This window comes from Temnothorax americanus, unplaced genomic scaffold (genome assembly GCF_048541705.1).
Source record: "Temnothorax americanus isolate GAGA-0224 unplaced genomic scaffold, ASM4854170v1 Scaffold20, whole genome shotgun sequence".
NCBI lineage: Eukaryota > Metazoa > Arthropoda > Insecta > Hymenoptera > Formicidae > Temnothorax > Temnothorax americanus.
Genome location: NW_027509339.1, coordinates 3,990,427 through 4,013,779, shown reverse-complemented (window position 1 = coordinate 4,013,779; position 23,353 = coordinate 3,990,427). Strand labels below are relative to the sequence as shown.

The 23,353-nt window shown below is 35.6% G+C and overlaps 1 protein-coding gene across 3 annotated transcripts in view; it reads left to right on the top strand.

The window, feature by feature from the left end:
• Positions 1 to 2,698: 2,698 nt before the first annotated feature.
• LOC143897487 (uncharacterized) overlaps positions 2,699 to 23,353 on the top strand; it is a 173,996-nt gene continuing 153,341 nt past the window's right edge. Inside the window, exons 1-5 of one of the 3 annotated variants that reach the window (XM_077406187.1) lie at positions 2,699 to 2,916; positions 4,394 to 4,511; positions 4,595 to 4,652; positions 10,444 to 10,688; positions 10,922 to 10,962. The gene's annotated coding sequence lies outside the window, so the exon portion shown is untranslated. Of the gene's footprint in view, positions 2,917 to 4,199; positions 4,293 to 4,393; positions 4,512 to 4,594; positions 4,653 to 10,443; positions 10,689 to 10,921; positions 10,963 to 23,353 lie in introns of those variants that run through there. The other 2 variants (XM_077406188.1, XM_077406189.1) reach the window with 2 other exon arrangements.

Here is a 23,353-nt window from a genome sequence, read left to right as displayed (position 1 = left end):
GCAATTCGGATTAATTACGACCGTACATGTCTGTTACGCGTTACGATAATAGCGCGACTCTCTTCGAAAATAAGAATACGATTTTAGCCCGCCAATGAACTTCTCATTACGCACACGTGCTTGTAGATACCTCAAAATGTTAAAATTTGCCAGTGTAAAATTGTAATTCGAATACTAAATAGTTGACTCCCGCAAATGTTTCACGAAATTAATTATAATTCCGCGCTTCTATTCTGAACAACTACACGTTGCAATTGCTAGCAATGATCGCGGCTAATTTAGAAAATGATCGCGATTACTGCCGCAGTTATAACCGTACGTTTTGATTAATTCATCCACATAATAATAATAATTTTATAAACGTAACGACTACAATAGACACTACATTCGCTACAACAATGTCCCATTTCTGATTTGCAATAATTGATTTATAATAATTAATCCGACAATTACAAGCAGTGAAGCCCGGCTAACGAAGAATATATCATAATCACTATTTCGTATTTTGATTAAATTATGCGCAATCTTTTGAACAGTTACAATATACTAACTTTAGCCATTTTCCGTTTATATAATCTACAATAACTAATTTATAATAATTGATCCGACAACTACAAGCAGTGATCTTGGCTAATGAAGAACGTATCGCGATCACTTTTTATTTCGATTAAATCAACCTCTATAAAAACATTAAAAACATATATAACAATCACAATATTAATTACAGCAATTTCTCGTTTCCAATCTATATAATGACTGATTTAAAATAATTAATCTGACAATTACAAACAATGATCTTGACCAATAAAGATATCATGATCACTGATCAACTGATTTCGATCAACCACCTCTTATAAACATTATAATCACGATATCAACCACAAAAATATTCTAGTTTCCAACGTACAATATTAAAAAAAAAAAAAAAAATCCACCACTATTCTAATAACTACAAGCACGGCTAATACGGAATAAGATGATCGCGATCGCTGCCAGAAATATATAGAAAACTGTTATTTGTTACTTTTGAACGCACACACAAAAACCAATTACTAAATATATGTATATCAGTCAATTATAACATGCGTGCAAATATTATCTATTATATTTTTATTAGCACGAAAATGCCCATAATTAATTCGTGAAATAATTTATCGTACAATTGACAATAAATAATACGATTAACCGCGTTTACTTGAAGCTCGCACACCGTCTAACAAACCTTTCATCGGCGGATTTTCCGTACGGCACGGTAGACAGAGCCTATAGAATAGCGCAAGAGGGGAGCTCCGCATTGCTCCGTATATATTATATCGCTCCGTGTTGCTCAAAGCGGCGTAAATTCACTGGCCGGCCAAGATCCACCCTCGCGATTCTCAATTCTCAAACGAGCCGATTTCTAAATGAAACACAGACATGGACGAATTCCACCGCGCGTACGTACGTACCACCTAACCAAGAACCGTCCCGCGAGAATCGAGATCGCGACTCGTTATTAACCTGCACGCCGCGATGCACGCTGACCGTGCGGCACCGGGTTCGGCACTGCTCCACGGTACACTTCCTCGTGCGCGAAACTCACTTTGGGACGAGTAAAATTCTCGCGACGCGACGCAATTTACGCTCAACTATCGTACGGATGCGAGTCGTGGAGCGACAGCGACGAGAGATTCCGCGGTAGGGTACGCGAAGGCAACTTCACGTCGTACGCGACGACGACGAACGAGCGGACGGACGCGGACGGACGATGCGTTCCATTTCGCGACCATATCGACATCGACCGCGAATCCAGTCAATTGCTATCGCGTATACGTCTTGATTAACGCGTCGCCCGAAATCTTTCGGCACTCGCGACGACTTTTCGCACACGGCGCGGCGCTTCGTCCTTCGTCTTCACTGAGAGCAGAGCGGAGCAGAGAGACGCGAGACGCGAGTTGCCTCGAAAGACGTTGACGTTGTTTGGTACTTCGAACACGCCACACGGTGTCTCGCGATCGACCGACGTGAAATATAAACCACCCAGATGTCGCAATCGTGATTCGTCGCGCGATCCACGATCGCACTCGAGTATCATGAAAATGGGGCTGATACCGAAGTTACGTTTTTGATTGGATTTGTATAGAATTAATATCAGATGATATTTCTCTCGACTCTGAGGATAAAATTATTATAAAATCTCGAAGAGAATATTGAGAATATTTTTAAATTTGATAGAAATACGATAGATTTTGATCGCCTTAGATAAATCATGCGATTTTGATATTTATATGTTCTACGGCGGAGTAGCCAAGTTAATTTGAAATTTTCGCGATTTTAATTCAAACAAATAAAAGAAAATAGGATCGTAGCTAGATAAATGTTGTAAAGAAATCGTCATTCTCTTCCATAAATATTTTCCACGATCTTTGAAATCATTTCCGATATACGTACGTACGTAACCGTCGCAGATCTAACACGGAATACAGATTTTACACAGTTTCGTTCTAAAGCGAGACGAAAGTTGGCGTAGGAACAATCTCGAGCGTTACCGAAGAGTGAGAACGAGAACATACTCACGGTTTCGCGACTGATTATGTTCTGCGTAGTGCGTGTGCGGTGTGCGTAGCGCGCGCGGGCGACGCTCCCCCACCCTAGCCGCGTTACGTAGGGGAGGCAAAAAAACGTATAAATTCCTAGCCAGCGAGTTGTTTACGTCAATCGCGTGGCTCGCGCCTGTACGAACGCGTTAACCGTCGCGCGGCCCGCGTCGCGTCGTACCTGACAACAAACATCGCTTCCCTCGACTTACGGCGGAGCCGACTCGTTCGGTTTTCTACTCCGTAGTACTCCGTTACCCTCGATATCGCACACGGGATCGCGCCGCTCTTCGTCTGTGTCACGAATCTCGTCGTACATAGAGGGTGTGTCAACGAACAGGTATGTATAAACGTTATCCGCGATTCTTTCGACCAATCAGAAGCCGGCATACGTCTATCCCGTCTCTCCGTGAAATTTCGGTATTTTTCTTGCCCGCTGCAGCATTTCGATCTTCGATTCGCGATATGAATTATTCCGATAATTAAGTGGCACACATATACGTAATGTTATACATATTAAATGCCTAATATAAAGATATTTATTGTCCTACTTTTAAGGTGCGGGTCCACCTGCGAGTAAGAACTCTCGAGAGCAAAAAGAGAGAAAGAGAAAGAGACTCTCGAGAGTATCTCTCTCTCTCTCTTTCTTTTTGCTCTCGAGAGTTCTTACTCTCAGGTGGAGACGCACCATTACGAATCATTTTTTCTCGGATTTATATATATACGCGAGTTACTTATCATCTCGACAAAATCCGGAATAAATCTCAACGACAGTTGTGAGATAATTAGCGTTCGTGCAATGGAATTGACGTACGTACAATAATAACATGATATGTACATACAACGCGCAAATGAGCTCGATTAATGTCTCGTGCACGGCACACATCCGCCAGGCTTGTTTTTACGGTAATTTCAACCGGTGTTTGCCGAAAATCACGCGCATCGAGAGTTTCGACGAGATCATCGTACGCTAATTATAACGTGAAATAATTAGCTGTATTTCTCCGCGATACTCAAATCGCGATTTGCCGCGCAATCACGTCGCGTTGGGCTACCTCGTAACGATTCGGGTGCTTCCGTCGTTACTTCGGTTACTTCCGAGTTGCGCTCGAGAAACGTCCACAGGAACGCCCGACGGCCGGATCGCATTTTCCGCCGTCGAAAGCGAGCTTCGTGCGCGTCGTACGATAATCGGAGCGGAGATGACGAACGCGTTGATTTGGGCTTGGGCGTTAATTGAGAGACACACGGTGCAACGATTGCAAGTAAGAATTTACGCCGCGCAGTAAAGGAACGTTCGTTCATGCCTCGGGCCTCGGCGTGAAGTTACTCGCGGGGACGACGCCGACGCGGCGAGCGTCTCACGGAATTTTCACTCGTTCGCGACAAAAGTCAGTTGAAGGATTAAATCGAGAGCATCGAATCGAATCTATCCGTCTTTTATCCGTCCGAAAGAATATCGCCTGTGCTGGCGCGGCACAGGAATCGAAAAGCATTAGCGCGTTCGACAAATCGCGGGATCACACAATTAGATGTCTTAAGCCTATTCTACAATGGATGCCATTGACACTTCTGATTGGCTGTCGCGACAACGTTGCGGCCTAGCGTTTTGCGTTCATCGTAGAATAGGCTTTGCGGAACGCACAGCGAAATCGAGCTTTCTCACGGCACACGGATTTCGCATTGGCAAATGGCGGACAACGCTGCGCTGCATCGGTGCGTGTAATGAATCATAGTTTCACGATTAGAATTAGAATTAATTAGAAATTAGAAGTAGAAAACTACGATTAGAAATAGAATTGAAAATCATTTTCTAGTCGATTCGTATCGGTGAATGAAACAACGTCCGCTGAATGGAAGCGAATCAGGAAAGGAACGAAATTCGGCGACGATGAATCGATTGGCAAGAAGGATGTATAATAGCGATGCAGGGGGGTGAGTATCTATTTTTACGTGCGATCGCCGTTGCGCGGCACAAAGAGAGAGAAATAACACACACACTGGATATATTGTTTTAGGACTAATCGGCGGGAGTGTGTCAGTGTTGCGACGGCATACCGGTGAGATATGATACCGGTGAGTAAATCCCGCTAACAGAAATTTAACCCTTAAGTGCGCAGCTTTGCATATATGCAAAGTGACTTTTCGATGCTCTATGCATGTATAAATCTGTCTTATCTTATGAAGAGAAACTGAACTGAAAACACGCGGCTCTGTGCACCTGTGAAGGGTCTTTTTTGGCCCTTCTTTCCCTTCTGGAAGGTCCAGAAGGTCGTCATTTGTTTTAAAGATACTCAGAATGCTGTAAAAAAATTACGCATTTAAGGGTTAATAAATAAAAAATCTCGAAAAAGCGTAGCGTGTTAATTCCATGTGGAGTAATACGATTTCACATTGTTTAAAAAACATGTTATTATACATATTTTGTCCTTTCCTTTCGCATTAAAAATGTATGAATTCGTCAAAAATTTCTATTTTCAAAACAACCGAGAGCAAATAGATTCTTTTTTAAATAAGTAATAGAAAGTTGAATAAATGATATCTGACGCTAATTCTTATTTTTTATTACTAAAACATGTTGAAAACATGCTTTCATTTGTATATAATGTAATTTTGTTCGTAGAAAATTAAGGAATACATGTTACGTTAATAATAAATGTAACGAAAAGTTATTCTTTAAATAATGAACTTGTAATAAGGATTTAAAGGATTGATTGCACTAATTTAACTGTAAATCTGTAAAAAGGCAACAATAATTATTTCAAATTAATTGATAGATAATCAAATTATATTTTAATGCATTATTCTAAGTAAATAGAAATAACAATGCATAAATCGCGAGAGATGTAAGCAAAGAACAAAATAAATTAAAATGTTTTAATTTAACACGTATAAGTTTGAGAGAAAATACGAGAAAAGTTTCTAGAGACAAATTACACAAAAATGCATTAATTGAATAAAATGACTTTACCGCTTTAGATCTTATCACAACGATTACATTAAATGAGAGAAAGTTTACAGTATTAAATTCACGTGTACGCAATGTCGATGCAACAAAATAAAGCAACGAGTCTCAAAGAATCCATCAAAGTCGTTGGTACAATCGGATCTGAGACAGTCCGCGAAAACAGTCCCGTTTCGAGGAGCGATTATCCGCGTATCTTCGATCTAATCCGTTTCGCGAGTCTCTGCATTTCGTATCTCGCGTGTGAATATCGCGGACATTCGCCACGTGTCACGTAATACTCTAACGAAGGAAAAAAGAGACGGAAAGAGAGTATATATAACGCGCGGTCTTCATTACGTTGCATGGTCGCCGGGTATTTCCTATTTTAACGATCAAGTATATCGCATCCGGCGGCGGCGGCGCGGGCGGTTCAACGAACCCGCGACATAAAATCCATTTGCGCCTCGAAGAAGAAAGGAAAAAAAATAATATAGGAAAAAATGAGAATAGGTGAAACATGCGGCAGTGTGATAACCGCGTCGTAATACGTGCGTGCGTGCGTGCGTGCGTGCGTGCATGCATGCGGCGAGAGTTACGTCGCATATCTTTCGTGAGGGTCACGTCGTCACCCGGTCGTATCTCCGTTTACGATGCGAGTGCATCTTTGAAGAGCGTGCGATGGACAACGGGGCTGCCAAATGTTGCTTTGAGTTTTCTCCGACCGAACGAGACATATACTCGTAAGCCGTCGATAAAATGTAGATGCTAAGCGTATAAAAATTTCCGTCTGCATAGCTCATAGCGTTTCACGTTGACATACGGAATATCCCGATATGCAAAAAGGTACGCTGACGTTATGACGCGCATATTGCCACGATTTAAATAAATAAATTATTTATGTATTACCGTTAAGTATTATTAAAATGTTGGTAATTTAACATGTACACACTTTCGATGCACGATACCGAGAAGTATTTTATCGTAATTAGTAATATCAATATAATAAAAATGCGCATTTCTGAAGAGAACAGTGAATTATATAATTGTGAAATCTAGAGTTTATATAATTATTCGAATTAATTAACATATAATTAAACATATAAATGCAATTATTTAATAATTAAAATTAATTACAGTTTATTAAATCACAGATTTTAATTTTATGATTATTAAATCGTACTAATTGCACTATTTATTCATATAAGCGGATACGTAATCCAATCAATATATAAGTATATCGAGAAAATTTAAATGATACGCACATAGATACATAAATATATGTAATATACATATACATATAGATACGTAGTTATGCCATAAATTTTGTTGCTAAGAAAAATGGATTTATTTCATAACACTAAAGTAAAACAATATAAAAGAAATAAAATAGCAAAAAACAAAATGGATCTAGTTTTTATATTTGTTTTTAAGCAAAGATACAATAATATTTTTTTATTAATTAATGACCAAAACAGAGTTATTTCAAATATTATATTTCTCGATATATATATATTGAAGTACGAAATTAAATATCTACATTTTTACAGCATAGTCATATTTCTCAGACTCGTTATGAAGAATAAAATCCAATTCCTAATAATATCATTAAAATCTTAGCAGGGGTCAATGGTAATTTATAACGTGCCGGCATCTTCTATGCATGCACGATAATTAAATTCTAACGAGCTCTTTCATACTTAACGTATTCATACGAACATCGTGCCTATAGTAAAAAAAATCCTAATTTTTTTCTCATACACAATATTAGTCATCGTTAGTGTTTAAGTACTTCTCATTCTCTTAGGTGTATAAATCAGAACACCCACGAAGAATCCTAGCAGGATCGTTAATCGATAAACGTTGCGTCACATTTTGTCACGAAACTACATTTGTTACACGCAATTAGTTAAGGCCACGAGAAAGAAGAAGCGCGAAATTGCAATGCAAGACTCGTATTATTCGGTGTGTTCCGTGACGCAGTTCCAAATGGTTTTTCGCATGTGCGAGGGTGTCGGCTCAAGAAATATGCGCGAGGAAATGTTCGGGGCCTTTCTATAAAACGAACCTATTGTCGCGGGTGGGGCCCTTAAAACCAATTTTATCGGCATTGTGCGTAAATATTGAATCATTGATGCGACTTCCTTTTTCCCCTCCCGACGTTTAACGGCTTTTAAAGCCGAAAATCCAAACGTGCGTATAAAGACAAAATTCGACTGTCGAAACCATCATTTTTCATTTTCCCCTCATCTTTTCACGCGATCGATTCTCGCGCCACAATCAAGTCCCACCCAGAGTTTTTCAGTAGAGCCATGACTCGCTGTAAAATTGATACGCTCGATCAGGTGCGATCGCGTCATCTGAGAAAGTAAGTGGACAATGAAGCGTGCAATCTCGTGTTTAACGCAAAACTTTTGGCATTACCGGGGATGTTACACTGATTAATTTACAATTAATAAACTGAAACTAATAATTTTACCTTAATTAACCGAAGTTGGCTAACTATTTAAATTGTTTATTTATACAATAATTTAAAAATGAACTTTTATTAAAAATGAAATTGATTAAATGTAATCGGAGGAAAAGCTAACGAGAGCATAAATAAAGACCTTTAATTTTTTTTAGCGAGCCACATAATTAAAAGTTTTATATTATAGATTTATATGCAAATTCTAATAAAATATAAGCACAGGTTAATAAAATATTGTATACGTTAATAAATATTTTGTATATTTAAACAAATGTCGTATTACATCATGGCATAAAATTCTTATCCTATTAGACGTTCTCGTCTACTCTAATTGTACGATACATCGGAATGCTATGTTGGATTGATATCGTATATAGAACAAGGCGTTTGGTGCGATCGCTTTCATTGGTATCATCGATCGATCAGCGATCGATATATAATTCCCAAATGCCGGCATCGGCTTCTCTGTGCTGGAATTCACGAGCCATTCGTAGGCGTCTAGGAGCAACGGGAGAATTTCCGTGTATTTCGGCGACGATCGACATACGTCGCACGTAACGCTCACTGTCGACGATTCCTACCATTCCTGATGACGTATGCATGAAATTGCAATTCGGTTTATCGCGCAGTTTCGTCGAAAATACAGATTGCAATTCGTCGCAGTGGCGAATTTAAACTTGAGCTCAGAGTAAAAGCTTCGTTACATCAGCTCTAGCTTGTTCAGTAATAGTTAGTTTTTATTTATTAATAAGCTCACCTGCAATTTATATTAACAATTATTAATAATATTTTGCACATTTTCTTTTTTACAGACATTTATAATCGTTGTTCAATATTTTAATAACATATTTTGTAAATTAATTAGAGCTGAAATTAAAATATAAAAATGTCGAAATTGTAACAGTTTTCGAATTGTTAGCGATCGAAATTGATCAGTTAATGTTTAACAAGCTAATTGCTAATAACAAATTTTAATTATTACATGCAAGTTATTTAGTATTTTCGTTAAATGAAAATTTGAATTATTGATTATTGTATCTCAAATAAATCAATATTAAATCTTGACTTGAAAAATAAAATGTATTTTTCTATGTGATCAAAAAATAGAAACATAATTTATTGTTATTATCTTTTTAAATCTCTGTCCTAAAAAGAGTGAAAAACAAATTTGCAACTTTTTCAACGATTTAATTTAATTTTCTCGATTTATTAAAATTACAGAATTGTTTTTTTCTCCGAAAACAAAATTTTAGCACGAAACGATAGTAATAAATTAGTTCGCGCAAGACCTTTTCCATCAAAGTGAGATATATTTTATTTTTCAAATATACACCAAATTTAATATACAATAATAATTTATTTATCAAAATTATTTAGGAATGCGAAAAATACAAAGAGTATTTAACGTTTATTTTGTAATACGTTAAATATTTCGTGCATCAGCACCTGTTTTCATACACAACATCATGCGGTGTACGTCACGATTTGCGTACCCAAAATTATCGCATTATCATTCTCGCAGCTAAATTCGAGCAGAAAGGTAGTGATGCGGGCTACTGTGACATTATTAATCTTCGAAACGCGATCGCGAAAAATGCCAAGAAAATTCTAAATACTATCGTTTCTCACAATTATTATACACTTTATGATTGCTAGATCGCGCTAGCAATTAACTCGCCGCGCTTCGTAGATTGAGACAAGTATTTATTGAAATATTTTATCATGTGATTTATTTGTCTAAAGTAAAAATTGAAATGATAAGGAATCTAACAATAATAAGTGTAAATCTTTCTTCGTAATATTTAGTGTTTAACGATTGCTCTCTTTAAATTGTTCGCCAACCTAAACATAATTAATCGATTATGTTCAGATTGGGAGTATGGAATGTACAAATCGCTGGATTGAATGATTAAAGTGACGGAGAATATTACTGTAACAATCGTTTTAATTAATAATTCAGATATTCAGCGCGCATTGATTTTATATTAAAGTATGATGATGAACTCACTAGCACCAAGCGCGGCCTTTGTTACTTATGCCGTAAAGCGTATTTGTGTACATAAGGTTTACTACACGCTATCGTGTAGACAAGGCGGACCGTTCTATCACATTGCACACACATTCGTACAAGACTTGGCCAGGTAGGCAGCGACACGAGCTGCTCGACCATGTTCCATCGCGTTATTATCTTTCAAAAAGCGTAACAAGTACCAAGCGCGACCATTTCCTTATCTACCTATATTAACAATCCGCTCGGTCAATTAATTATCGCACGGTTTGTATCATATCGAGGCCGTTTATTGAAGCAGATACTTCGCGCGTTTTGCTCGTTTAAAATAAAAATTGAAACGGGATAGACAGAAGAATTGGCTTATTGCAATGTTTAAAGTGATAGCTCTTAATGCTTGGATTTGAATTTATCTTATATCGTGATTTGTCTTTTTTTTTTGCAGTAATTTATCTACAATCTGCAAATACGAAGACATCTGAATCGCTGGACTGAAGGATCCGAACGAAGTAAGAAAAACGGTGATACACGGTTCATTAGTATATAGTAAATATTTATATCGGGAGTGCCGTATAAGATATCACGCGATCGTAATTAGCTATATTGTGTAACGAAACGCGAGTGTAACGAAAAAACCTGAGAGGAGGAGGAGGTCTGGGAGACATCAGGCAACGGCGGAGCAACTGTAAGGTAATTTATTTTTCATATATTGTTTATTATTTCCAGTATTATTTATGTTTATTGTATACCGTTAGTTTGGATCGTTTATTTGGATTGTTGGCTGAATAATAATTGAAGCTTCTTTAGAAATTACTTGCAATATCTATTTAAAAAATGAAAAAATGTAACGCGTGCGCAATAATTTTTCTGAAATATAATTTATTTGGACACTGTAATAATTTGGATATATTTGTATTTTACAGGTCAACGTAGTTCACAACTCCGCTGTTGCGCATCGGTGTCGGTGAGTGTTAAATTATTTTTTAATTTATTATATATCGAGTGCTAACTTTTTTTTGCAAATCCGCAATTGATCACGCGTCCGCGTTCGATACGTGAAAGTAACTTGCATGCTAAATTTACAAGAAACATGAATGCGACTTCGACGGTGTTTTTGATTATTTATGCGACCTACATTTTATTCACACGCTCGTCCAAGCTTCCGTCGCGTACAACGGAAGGATACGAAGGATAGTCGCGCGATCAGTTAAAAATGCAGCGTTCGCCGTCACGTAGCGTCGATACGGCTCCTTCCATTTTCACTGTATCTATAGCAAACATAAATAATGAAACTATAATCGTGCGACGATTGTTATCCGCGCATGAAATATCTTACACGATATTTATCGTTAATGAGTCCGTTGAAAGAGCATGCTGAACGATATGCGTGACTGTGCAAAAATCCTGTGCAAAATTAATATTTTAATTCTAATTATAGTATAATGCTTATGGGGATAATTTTATTGCATACCATTTTTTTATTCTCGTATAAACTCTGTCAAAAACTCTGTAGATAAAGGCTATTAATTTTTAATTATTAATATTGCGTTAATTTATATGCTCTTTATTCAACATATAATTTTCCGGTATATCATATTATATTTACATTAATAATTTTGCCACAGATATACTCTGATTGGGTTTTAATTTTTTTATTTTGAAATGTAACGGATAGATATATGTATATGTAGATATATATCATACATATTGCAATGTATCATACAATGGAAACGTATATCGAAGAATATCATATATTGAAAACGTATTGGAGAAATTAATCAAATTTTGATGGCTATAAAAGATACATTAGCCAAGAGATCTCTCATTATAAATTTTGCCGTGACAATTACATGCATTTTATTATGCAATCATGTGCATTAATTAATTTCAACTTTCAATTGCTAACGTTTGTATAAGATATTTCCGAAGATCTTATCACGGTTCTTTGAACTCTTATGAGATCCTAACAACTCACTTACGTTCTGAAAGATCGTTGACGATGTAGTGTTGATAAATTTAACGGAATTTAAAGTCGCATTAAAGGGGAAAAGAATCCGCCGCGTCACCGCGCTCAACGATCTCATCACGAGCGGGATACCGCCGATTCCTCATCGACTTTATGAGACTCTGTCGCGGGAATGAATCGCTGTCGGTCGCGCGTGCTAATGACGATTTTGTCCCTGCAAGTGTTCCGTAAGAGAGACTACTCCGCGTTCACGCATGTATTATTCGCTTACGGTCTCCTCGTGCTCACGAAATCGGAGTCGTGTCGCCACGGGGAATCACGTAACGCCGCAGGTGTGCCAAACATTTTTCAGGCAACGTGAATATCCGTCGGCTCAAAGTTATATGAAATTTCCCGCGGTGCGGAAGCCTGCTCGCCTCTTGTAAATTTTTTTTCTTTTGCCGTGTAGAGACATTAAAGTTGGAATCGATATAACATTCCTATATAATATGCTTTACTAATATTGAACAAATTCTTGATGAGGAATTAAAACACTCATTATATAAAACATAAAACAAGTTGTTTGTATAAATAAGAGCCAGAAAAATTTATTATTTTATATCTAGAGAAATATTGCAGTAAATTCGAAAATTTATAATTATTATGCTTTATTTATAATAATCTTCGTGAAACAAGAATATCTGCAAGAAATTCTTTTTTATTTCTGAAAAGTTTTCTTTTCTGCGCTATATATGCTTCTTCTGAAACAAATAATAAGTTTGTTTGTTTTTATTTCATTAACACATTTCATTAACACATTATATAATTATTCTCTGATTATTATTTTATGTATTATTATTTTTTATTTAATTTTGAAATAAAAAATAATGATTTTACTTCAATTTTACTATATTGTGAAAATAATAGATTCTGAATGTCTTGAATGTCTTGTTTCTTTTGCAAGTCGCAGTTAGAAACAACGGAAGTGTCTTTATTGAGTAATAAGAAAGATGTATCGCCATCTCGATACATATAATCGTCGATATTCCAGTAACGTGGTTCAAACAGCGAATTTCCCAATGCCGGAAAAGCGAGACACGTACATGTTCAAATTTATGTCGGTTAGTCGCGAATGCACGTCCGTGAAGTATTCCGTCTAATGACGCTTTATGCGGACACGCGGACATAATTCACTGTGTGGGTTCTCCCTGCCGCGGGGGATCGCACACAACTGCTGATGTAGCAAATATTTTCTAAAATACGTGAGCGCCATGTAATTCGAAATTACACGAGTTCTCTCTTACTATGGTACCATGTCCACACATTATTTCATATCTGTCTCCTTTTATTCATGACAAACGTTATTTAAATTCAAATCGAGAACAATTGTATGATAGTGAAATTATATTAATTAATCTTTATCGATTATGAGGACTATTATAAAGAACTATTTTTGCGGTATTCTTATTTGCGCAGAAAAATTATTCTTTGAAAAAATGAAGCATTGCATTTGTTTATTATGTGATGTAATACTATGCTGTATTGTCAGCAACGCAAACCTGGATTTAATTCATTCTTCTCCTCTTTTTTAATTTAATTAATTTAATTAATCATATATATAGACATCTTTTTAATTTGCAGTAGAGTTATTTATTCTCTATAAGCCAGTTTATTTGTGACATTTTTTATTATATTGAAATTTAATATTCAACATATAATTCCATGCCACTTATTCTATTTATGTAATTATTACCTCGAGTAAGAAGCATTTTGAAAAATTAAGTGAATTAAATTATAATTTATTATATACAAAAATTGTTTTGAGTAATTTATTAGAAATAAACTGCATTTAATTTAATCTTTAACAAAAAGTTATTAATATCAAAAAGAAAAAGTTTGCTAAGGTAGATTTTCATAATTTAAATTTAAAGAATGAAAGGTAGGAATATTATACATATGTGTTACACAAATACATCAATTTGTATAAATATAAACTCGGTGTCTCGTCAGGATATCGCTCACACTTCTCAACACAAACATATCACATGCCCCGTTGTGTTTATCATGATCATAAGATCAGCTGCCGAGCGATGGATCAGTCACGAGAATGATGTAACGGTGCAGGTGTTCCAAATATTTTTTCAGGAAGCCCTAGCACCTAAATTATCTGAGGAAGTTCTTACGGAGGGTTTGACCACGTGAATCCGATTTCACATACCCCCGTTCGTCCTTAGTAGGAATCGCGCAGAAACTTCCCCATTGCGCGACTCTGTTCGTCGCGACAATACTGCAGGGGATGCATTCTCGTGCGACGAGCTTCCAATATTTTTGTAATAATGTCCAAGCCACGGGGATGGGAAGACGGGTAGGAGAAAATGGGGAGGAACGACGGTGACAGGAGCAACAAGGGATATGTCTCAATGTTTGGCTTGATCCTTCAGCTGTCGCCATTGTCGGCATGAAATTGACAATGGCACGGTTCAAATGACGTTCTTAGCGAGTATACCTGCAGCGTGCGGGCAATCCCACATCGCGGAGGTCCTATTTCGAAACGATTCGGGGATACTTTTCGGGGACACTTAAGATCATCGCAGCAACCGAACAGTTTGCTCTTTTGTGGCTCCGTTTACGAGCCTCAGCTCGCTTATAGACCTACAAAGATCCCCAAAAGATGGATGCTTTCCCGTTTTCACCGAAGCCCAAATGTCATTCCGGTCGAAGAAAGTTTTGTACGATCATTGTGCCATGATTTTACGGGCGAATTAAGTATTGGGAAATTTAGCGTATTAAAGTGACATGAAAATTACTGAAGTGGTACGACAGATAGATTCAAAAATACAAATAAAAGACAAAAATAGAAATGAAAGATTTCTGACCTGTGAAATTGGTATTCCAATTTAATTTCACATTATAGCGATAAATAACAAATGTCATCCGTATGATTAAAATACTTAATATTTTACAACGAATTGAGATAGAGAATAGAGAGAAAGATTTTGCAGTAAAAACATGTTTTTTAAATAAAACTTACCACATGTCTAAATTTTTTAATACTATATAAGAGGAACAAATTTTTTAACACATTTTGCATTTTATTCTAAAAAATGTTACTATATATATATATATATATATATATATATTTGTTAACTCATGTAAAGTAATTGTGCTCGCTAAAATAACAATTCTTAACCAAGTTATCGTTTCTATATCCACACGAAATAGTCTGCGCTATTCTGTTTGAGTCATCGCTGCTATATATATCATTACGTCTCAAAAGATAGTATTTTCCGTAATGACATGATTGTGCTGTTTAAAAGGCGAACCTCTTTAATTCCTTGGCGTTATTTCTTAGATCTTCAGCCCCGCGGGCACGAAATGAAAGGTTACCGGATTCGCCCACACATATATCAATCCTAGGAATCTCCGCGAGATATTTCGGCGGTGTGGCCGAGCAACGGCCCAAATTACACGGTTTACACAATTGCCTAAACGATAGAAACCAAGTGTTACAGTGCCTGTCTGTCAAATCTAACGACACGCTGCAATTATTTGATAATCTCTGCCTTGCCTTAGCTAACTGACGTTCGAAAGGACAGTTATTTAACCGAGGAAATAGTCCATCACAATAATTCGAATTAATTTGTAGAACGATTATTAACGTCGTTGTCTCGGACTCGTCAACGGCACGCGGCTTCCGTTTCTCATGAAATGCTTTCGGTATAATTAAGAAACGGTAAAACATACATATCGTGGCAAATTCGAGCCGGCAGGAAGCGCATCTTTTATGTGTTTTGACATCGAGTCCGGAAAGGAGAGCGCGAAAGAGGACGGTCTTACTATTTCTCTCTCTTCGCGTTTCATAAATCTTTCGGCCAGGGTGGCCGAAGCGGCGGCACGTTTGGCATCGAGTTTCGTGTCACGTGTCACACATATTTTATTGCCACGTTTGAAAAATCTCGAAAAAAAATGGGAGCAGCTGTTTGTTGGATATATACGCCGAAAGGGTGCGAGGGACGCTACCGTTTTGTATTTTTGCTACGTATTTTGCTCGACGATCTTTTAATAGTAACGCTTTGATTACAAATTGATAGCGAACGAAGCGACTGGCCAAATGCGAAAATCGTACGAGTCGCTGCTGAATACTTTATGATGTTATAGCGCGCTATGGGTATTCACGCGGCGCGGCCAATTTCGCAGCATATCTGATAAATATTTCCTTTTGACGGGAAGCAGTAGTTATTTATTTTAATCAAACGATCGTCGACGGGACAATAACTTCGCAATTGCCTTCAAACCGTTGTATATAGCAGATTTGCACTTTTACAAAATTGCACGCGAAATTTACATTACATTTTGCAAATTATTCAGCGTAGCTTGCAAAATAAAGCGTCATTGTTCGCAATAATGTTTTCAAACTCCATTTGCAAAGTATTGTCATTGGCTGACAAATTTTTCAAAATTCATCAATTAGATCGATATTAAATAGCTATTTTCTTATAAAGGCGACAAAGCTATTTTTTAAAAGTTATTACTTTTTGGTCTCAATAATTGATAATAACTTATCTTTTTTGTAAATTCTTTATATTTCAAAATTTTAACGTTTTTGCACCATATTTTAGTAACTTTCTCTATTTATTTTTAAAAATTTATTATTAACCGAGATAATTTCGGCAGCGATGTTTTGCATATCACGCCATATTAAAATTAAAAGGGACGCATATGAAAAATAGAGGTATTCTGTCGAAGTTACGAATTACGCCAAATTCCGAGTAGGAAGATGGGAAACAAAATAATTGAAATTCCGCGCAGCTTGTTTTCGCTTTCTAGGAAAGATATTTTATCATCTTTCAGCAGAGTGAGGGGAGTTGCATGCCGTTATATTAATATTATCAAATGAGAAAGCTTAGAATAAGTTTAGTAAATTGAACGTCTTTTGACAAAATTCACTATGTCAATAATTTTAGGTGAAAAAGACTGATATCGTTTCGAATCATCAAAGTTAATAAAACATGTCATATTTGTTCATGTAGCATTTCTTCCTTCTTTTACTCTCTCAGAAAATGATATTATATAATTATATATATCTTTTCATTTCAAATAATGTAATTGATTTTTCTCTTGTATCAAACAACTTAACTTTTGCTTTCGAGAAACTTACGTAATGTCGTTAAATATAATTTATATACCTTACCGATTTAATTAATTTAATAGTTTAAATTGTAACATTTGTTTTTAAATAAGTTATACTATCTTGTTCATTGTTCTTGATGCCATTTTTAAGTAATTAATATTGAATTTCGCTACTTCTAGCTCTGCCTGAATGGCAATTTTGGAAATTAATTTTAATCTAAATATAACACGTATAAATTCTATATCACGTTTATTATGTATTATAGTTTATATAGAACTTTAGTTGGTTTCTTTAAAATATTCATCGAACACAGAAATGTGCCGGCGTACGAGAGAATCTCTCATCTATAAATAATATTTACTATGTCGCGTATACCGTGTAGCTAACAAAATTCCATTCGATGTAGCCGCGTATATCCGGCATAACGCGCGTGAAACAGCGTCACGCTCGTACGCGCCGGAATCTCCCGATTAAATTTGCGAGGATTAAAAGAAGGGGTTTCAACGCAGACGAATCTTTTTTCCGGCTAAGCTCTGCGTGTGCCACCCTTCCGTACTCGAGTGCCTCATAGCTTTCCGCCATGAGCGACAACACACTCGTCATTTACAAAAGCTGCTTGGGCGAGGCTCTCTCTCTCTCTCCTCTCCTCTCCGCTCTTCGGTATATGTCCGACTCTCCCTTCTATCAGAATAAATCCACATCACCTTTTTTAAGGGTCGTCCGCCTGTAGGGATAACTACTCTCCCCCCCCTCTCTCTCTCTCTTTTTTTCTCTCTTTTTCTCCCTCTCTTTCTCTCTTTCTCTCTATTTTTCTCTGTCGCTACTCTGACCGGTGTAATCCGTCGGCGTGTTGCGCCTCGGTGCGCATTTCCGGGAGAAAACGAATGCGCGCCGTGGTCCTATGATTAACTTCTATTCACCGATGGCTTAACCGACCGCGGATTTCAAAGGACACATTGGAACAATCTCTCTCCCTATGCCTTTCCCGTCCCATCCAATTTGCGAACGCCTCGCGATTCCAAGATGCAATTGATATAGGTGCCCTATATATATGCGGCTATATTTTCTTCGTAATCCGATGCGGCAGGGTGATCCTGCCGAACGATGTGGGGTTGATCTAATTTGATGCATTGAATTAGCGCGATTGGCTTAGCGTGGTCGATATTTGCACTTGACTGATTAGTTACTGTGCTTGCATTAAATGTGAGCATTGTTTCTTATTCGCGTCTGCGTTTCTTATATATTGATTAATCAGCAGATGGAGTATTCTTTATCTCTAGAATACTTTTTTGTTGTTATTACACTTTTATTGTATATATAACGTTTAAAAGAAAGAAATAAGTTAAAAACAAATTATAAAAATATAAATAGTTGAAGTTATATTTTTGTACATTATAAATATCTTTCTTCCTCTCTCTCTCTCTCTCTCTCTCTATCTCTCTCTCTCTCTCTTTCTCTCTCTCTTCCTCTTTTTCTCTCTCTTTTCTTTCTCTCTTTTTGTGTACACGTATACATATCATCATTTGTGCAAAAAATATAAACGAACGAACTAAACCTGTCATTCGCGAGGTACACATTTCTTTCAAATGAATTCAATAATCTTGTCCTACTTTTGAAAACAATCGTGAAACTTTCTGAGATGAAGTTGCAATGCAGTATAATATATGCAATATTTACTCTTCTTGTTCTCGAAATTTGTCGCTTCGAGAAGGGTTTTAATTTCTGGAAGCGCGTAGTCACAGGTATAGTGCATAGCAAATGGTGCACTATTGAAATGTTCCCCCGATGATAATGCAAACACTACAATCTTCCGAACCGTTATTGCTGCACGCGGAATTGCGAATGCGTCGTTGCACCTGAACTCTACTCTAAAAAACACTTCCTGGTGTAATTCTCACGAGAAACGCATATTATTGAATACAAAAGAGCAGTTTATTAAATAAAAAAAGATAATTACAGTATACTCTACATTATATAAACTATAAAAATAAATAAATAATAACAAAAGTAAATGTAACTATATTAATGATATGAATTTGATTTAATCGGAGAAAAGAGAGAAAAATGTACGTGTATATTTTTTATAGTTGATATGAGGGGATATGCATATAAATATACAAACATGTTTTATAACATTTATTTTATAATTGGAGAAACAATTAAACGTTCAAATAAATTATATATTATTTATTATGCATTTTGTGATATACATAAGCATTATATTTTGTAATGATAATTACTGCAGTTTAAATGTTTTGATTCAGGATTTAAAGAAGCATGCCTGCAAACAATGCATTAGCACGAGAACATGCCTTCCAATATGTATTACATTTCAATTATAATTATTTATAGTATTATAAACAAATTTTACATGTACCAAAACATACGTGTAAGCTTAGTATATTACGCACATCAAGCGTATACTATATGCAAGAAAATATTACATGTAATTTCATTATTAAACGGAAAATGAGCAATTTTCAAACAATATAGAATAACGATAGAAATGCTATTCTTGTTTTTATAAAAATTTTTCTAATAATTTCACTGTGATTGATACTTAAAATTTTGCGTAGCATAAGGACAATTTCATAAGACTAATCTCCACAAATTATAAGAAAAATACAGCACGATATATCGTTTTATGTCTCTTTAATTTTTCAAGTAACTTTGTCTACGCTATATATCTATATTCATATAGACATAGCTATTGATTTATTGCTGGCGATAAACGCGCGGAGATTCGTGAGATATCCGTTCGCGCAAATAACTGTCAGGGCACTTTCGAAAGCAAACGATCGCGCCGCGAATGTGTGCACGTCCAGTTCAACTAAAATGCTTGGAGACTCTCCCGGACTCTCCCGTTTAGAAACGACTCTATCGTACCTGATTGCACAAAGTTTCTTAATGAATGCTTAATTAATCGGACAACTTGCATACATCGCAATGTCTACTAAGCTCCAATATGGTTCTTGTCAAAGAGGCAATCAGCGACACTATTGACACAAACTCGTCTAGGTTTGATAGACTACAAAGCACGCGTATATGTGTTCTTAAAGTATTACTATAATATCTTTCGCAATCGTGTAAGGAACATATTTTAGTGGAAATAAGCTTAACACGCGATTTTTGAGATTTTATAGAGAAACTCTATAGTCATGCAATGTACGACCTGATAATAAATTTATAAGATTAACTTAACTTAAATTACAAAGTTGTAACAAGAAAAGCTTGATAAGATTTGTGAATGAATGTCTCTTAGGTACTTGTCTTTTCAGAAAACATTTTGTATTTACAGCACGATACATTTTTTCTAATTTATTTCAAATGACATTAAATATCTGTTTCGCTCAAAGGCCTCAAAGGCATTTAAATATAACAGATATATACACGCAGCAGAGCAGCGTGTAAATTTATCTCGCAAATAGCTTGCGTTGCAAGACATCTTCGCAATCCGTCGTAATGCCGCGACATCGTTATGCCTATTCGGATTTCTAAAGCTTGGTACACGCGATTCCAGCAGTTCCCGCGGGAATTCCGTAGTTCGATAATAATGTTTGATAAGTAATCTGAATGCAATCTGTAATGAAAGCCCCTACCCACGAAACGCGTATTTCTTCATTAACTCACCTTACATTGCGACGTTCCGTTTCACGTTGTGCATAAGCTGACGTCCTTAACGGAGCTCGATCTCATTTCACATTGTCGTCTCGTCGCACGTCCGCCCATGTTCCTACCTTAATAGGTAGGTACCGAAGTGTTTGGCCGAGCAAACGAGCGCGTGTAACCGAGAATAGTCTGCAACGGATTCAAGTTTTCGTGCTAGACGAGAAGCCCGTTGCAACACCGCTGAAGTTTGCTGCAGCTTTAATCTCCCACATTAAGGACAGACGAGGGCTTAATTAAGGGAACGACATAAATCGTGACATATATCCCCAACCAAAATTCTGACATCGAACAAGCTATCGATAAAAGCATGCTAAAGAGATAAAATGTCTTCTAAAATATCATTCCCATTCTTTTTATTGTAATTTATTCTTAATCTTGTTACTTATTGCCGCGACTGTTTTAAAACGGAGATTATGGAAATAGTGAAAATTAAAAGAATAGTTTTTTTTCTATCACGCATAATATAATGTATATATAATGTATAAAGTTTTTTTAAATTATTTTTAGATAATTGCAATCGTGTATTATTTTGTATTATTTTAAGAAAAGCTATTAATGATTCTTCTTAGAGGAGTCTAAAGGATATTTCCTTAAATAGTATACTTTAATGTTTCTTTTCTTGCTTCTTCAGTAAATATTTGTAACGATATAATTTATCATTTTTGTTTATTGTTTCAAGAAGATTAACTTACAACATTTAAAATCAATCTAACTTTGTATATCCGAGAAATAAGGCTTTGAAATATCCATGCTTTTTTCGATATCATCAAAACATGGCACCATAATATTGTTGTCTCAAAAGAGACCATTAAGGCGCGCTATTTTCTTATCGCGAGCGGCGAAGATTACTTTGCTATCTCTGCTACGTTTTCTCATTTACTCCGTCTTACCTCGAACGGATATGTCGGACGAAATCGGTTTACGCGAGTTTAGTGGAAAGAGAAAAAAGATATATCCAATAAGTACGCGATCGCTATTAGTTACGTAAGCTCTTAATTGAGCCGCACGTATATATCGGTCTGCCCCTTTCGTCTTTAATTCTCGTTGCAGAAAAAGGCTATCAAATTCGATGGTCATTGAACCTGACGTCGACGCGAACTTTGTTACCTCGTTTTACGAAGCCAACTACTTCAGTAACTTACGTTGCTTTTACCTTATTCTTCACAATATCTTCGTCAAACATCCGTCTTTATATATAATTTATTACATCTCTAAGATATGATAAACATGGATTATAATAATTAGGTACATAGAGATATAATAACATTTTTCCAATATCTATTATATTATAATATAATAGATAGTTATTATATAAGTAACAATTATTTTTATATCCATTAATGAAAGAAATTGGAAATAATTGATATTATACATATTAACAAGATACAAGATAAATTATTCTTTAATATAATATTAAATGTTATTAAGAAATCGTTTCCATTTCATGATTGCGTGTCATTTTTCTACAACTATACATTCTAGATTTTTCCTAATGACACGTAATATGTTTCAAAGACATTTTTTAGAAACATCAATTTAAAGCGCTTCGTTAGCCGTACAACGCGTGTCCAAAAGATCTAACTGGTTGGCAAAAAGGAGGTTACGAGAATTCAAGGCGTACCAGTCCTAATCCTGCTGATACGAGTACTTTATTAATTTATTTTTTTTATTTGCTAGGGGAATTACACAATTTAGTTTAAAATTCTTTACGTACAAAACATCGCAATAAGCACTTGGTCTTTAATTCCGAATTAGTCTTTAACTCTCAAATAAGCATTTTATTTTGCTTATACAGTTATATAGAATAAAATAGAATAAAATAGAATAGGATAGACAGTTAATATGTATATTGAAAATTTTCAATTTTATTTTCATGTTTCTAATGATTACAGTGTGTGCTATTGTTCAAGGAAATTAGAAAGTCATATTTTTATACACATACATTTCTTCTATATTTTCTAAATTCATATTTCTTTGCATTAATCTTAGTTTAAATTTCTTAGTTAAAAAATTTTAGTTAAAATTTCTTTAATATTGCATCGTGAGAAATAGAAGTAATGAATATAAAGCATACGATATAAAAAATCGAGATACAATTAATAGAATATGAAATAGAGTTGATGTAAATAGAATATTAATAATTAATATTAATAGAATATTTTTATATATGATCACAAATAATATAAATAAATTACTATTCAGAACACTACATTAGTAGAACTTGTGAATATTAATTTGTCTTTAAATAAACAACTTGTTTAACGTTCACAAAATATCGTTTTATATATACAGAAAAAATTTTTATATAGAAAAAATAGATTCACCTTTGTTGCTGTTTTATAATCATGTCATCTGCTAAATAATGTACAAAAGAACTCTGTAACCACATTATAAGAAGCATATTCAGCCGAAGTTAATAGATCCGAACAAAGTCAAGTATATTTTAGCTTATGTCGGTTCATTTCTTATTCACTTCTTATTTATACAACTGCCTTTCTGGTTTTCCATCAAAAGAGCTCTACACTCATTCTCAATTCTTCTTCGTCTACATAGCAGCTTATAAGACACACCATCGTTATATTGTATTACTAGCTAATAATTAATAATTTT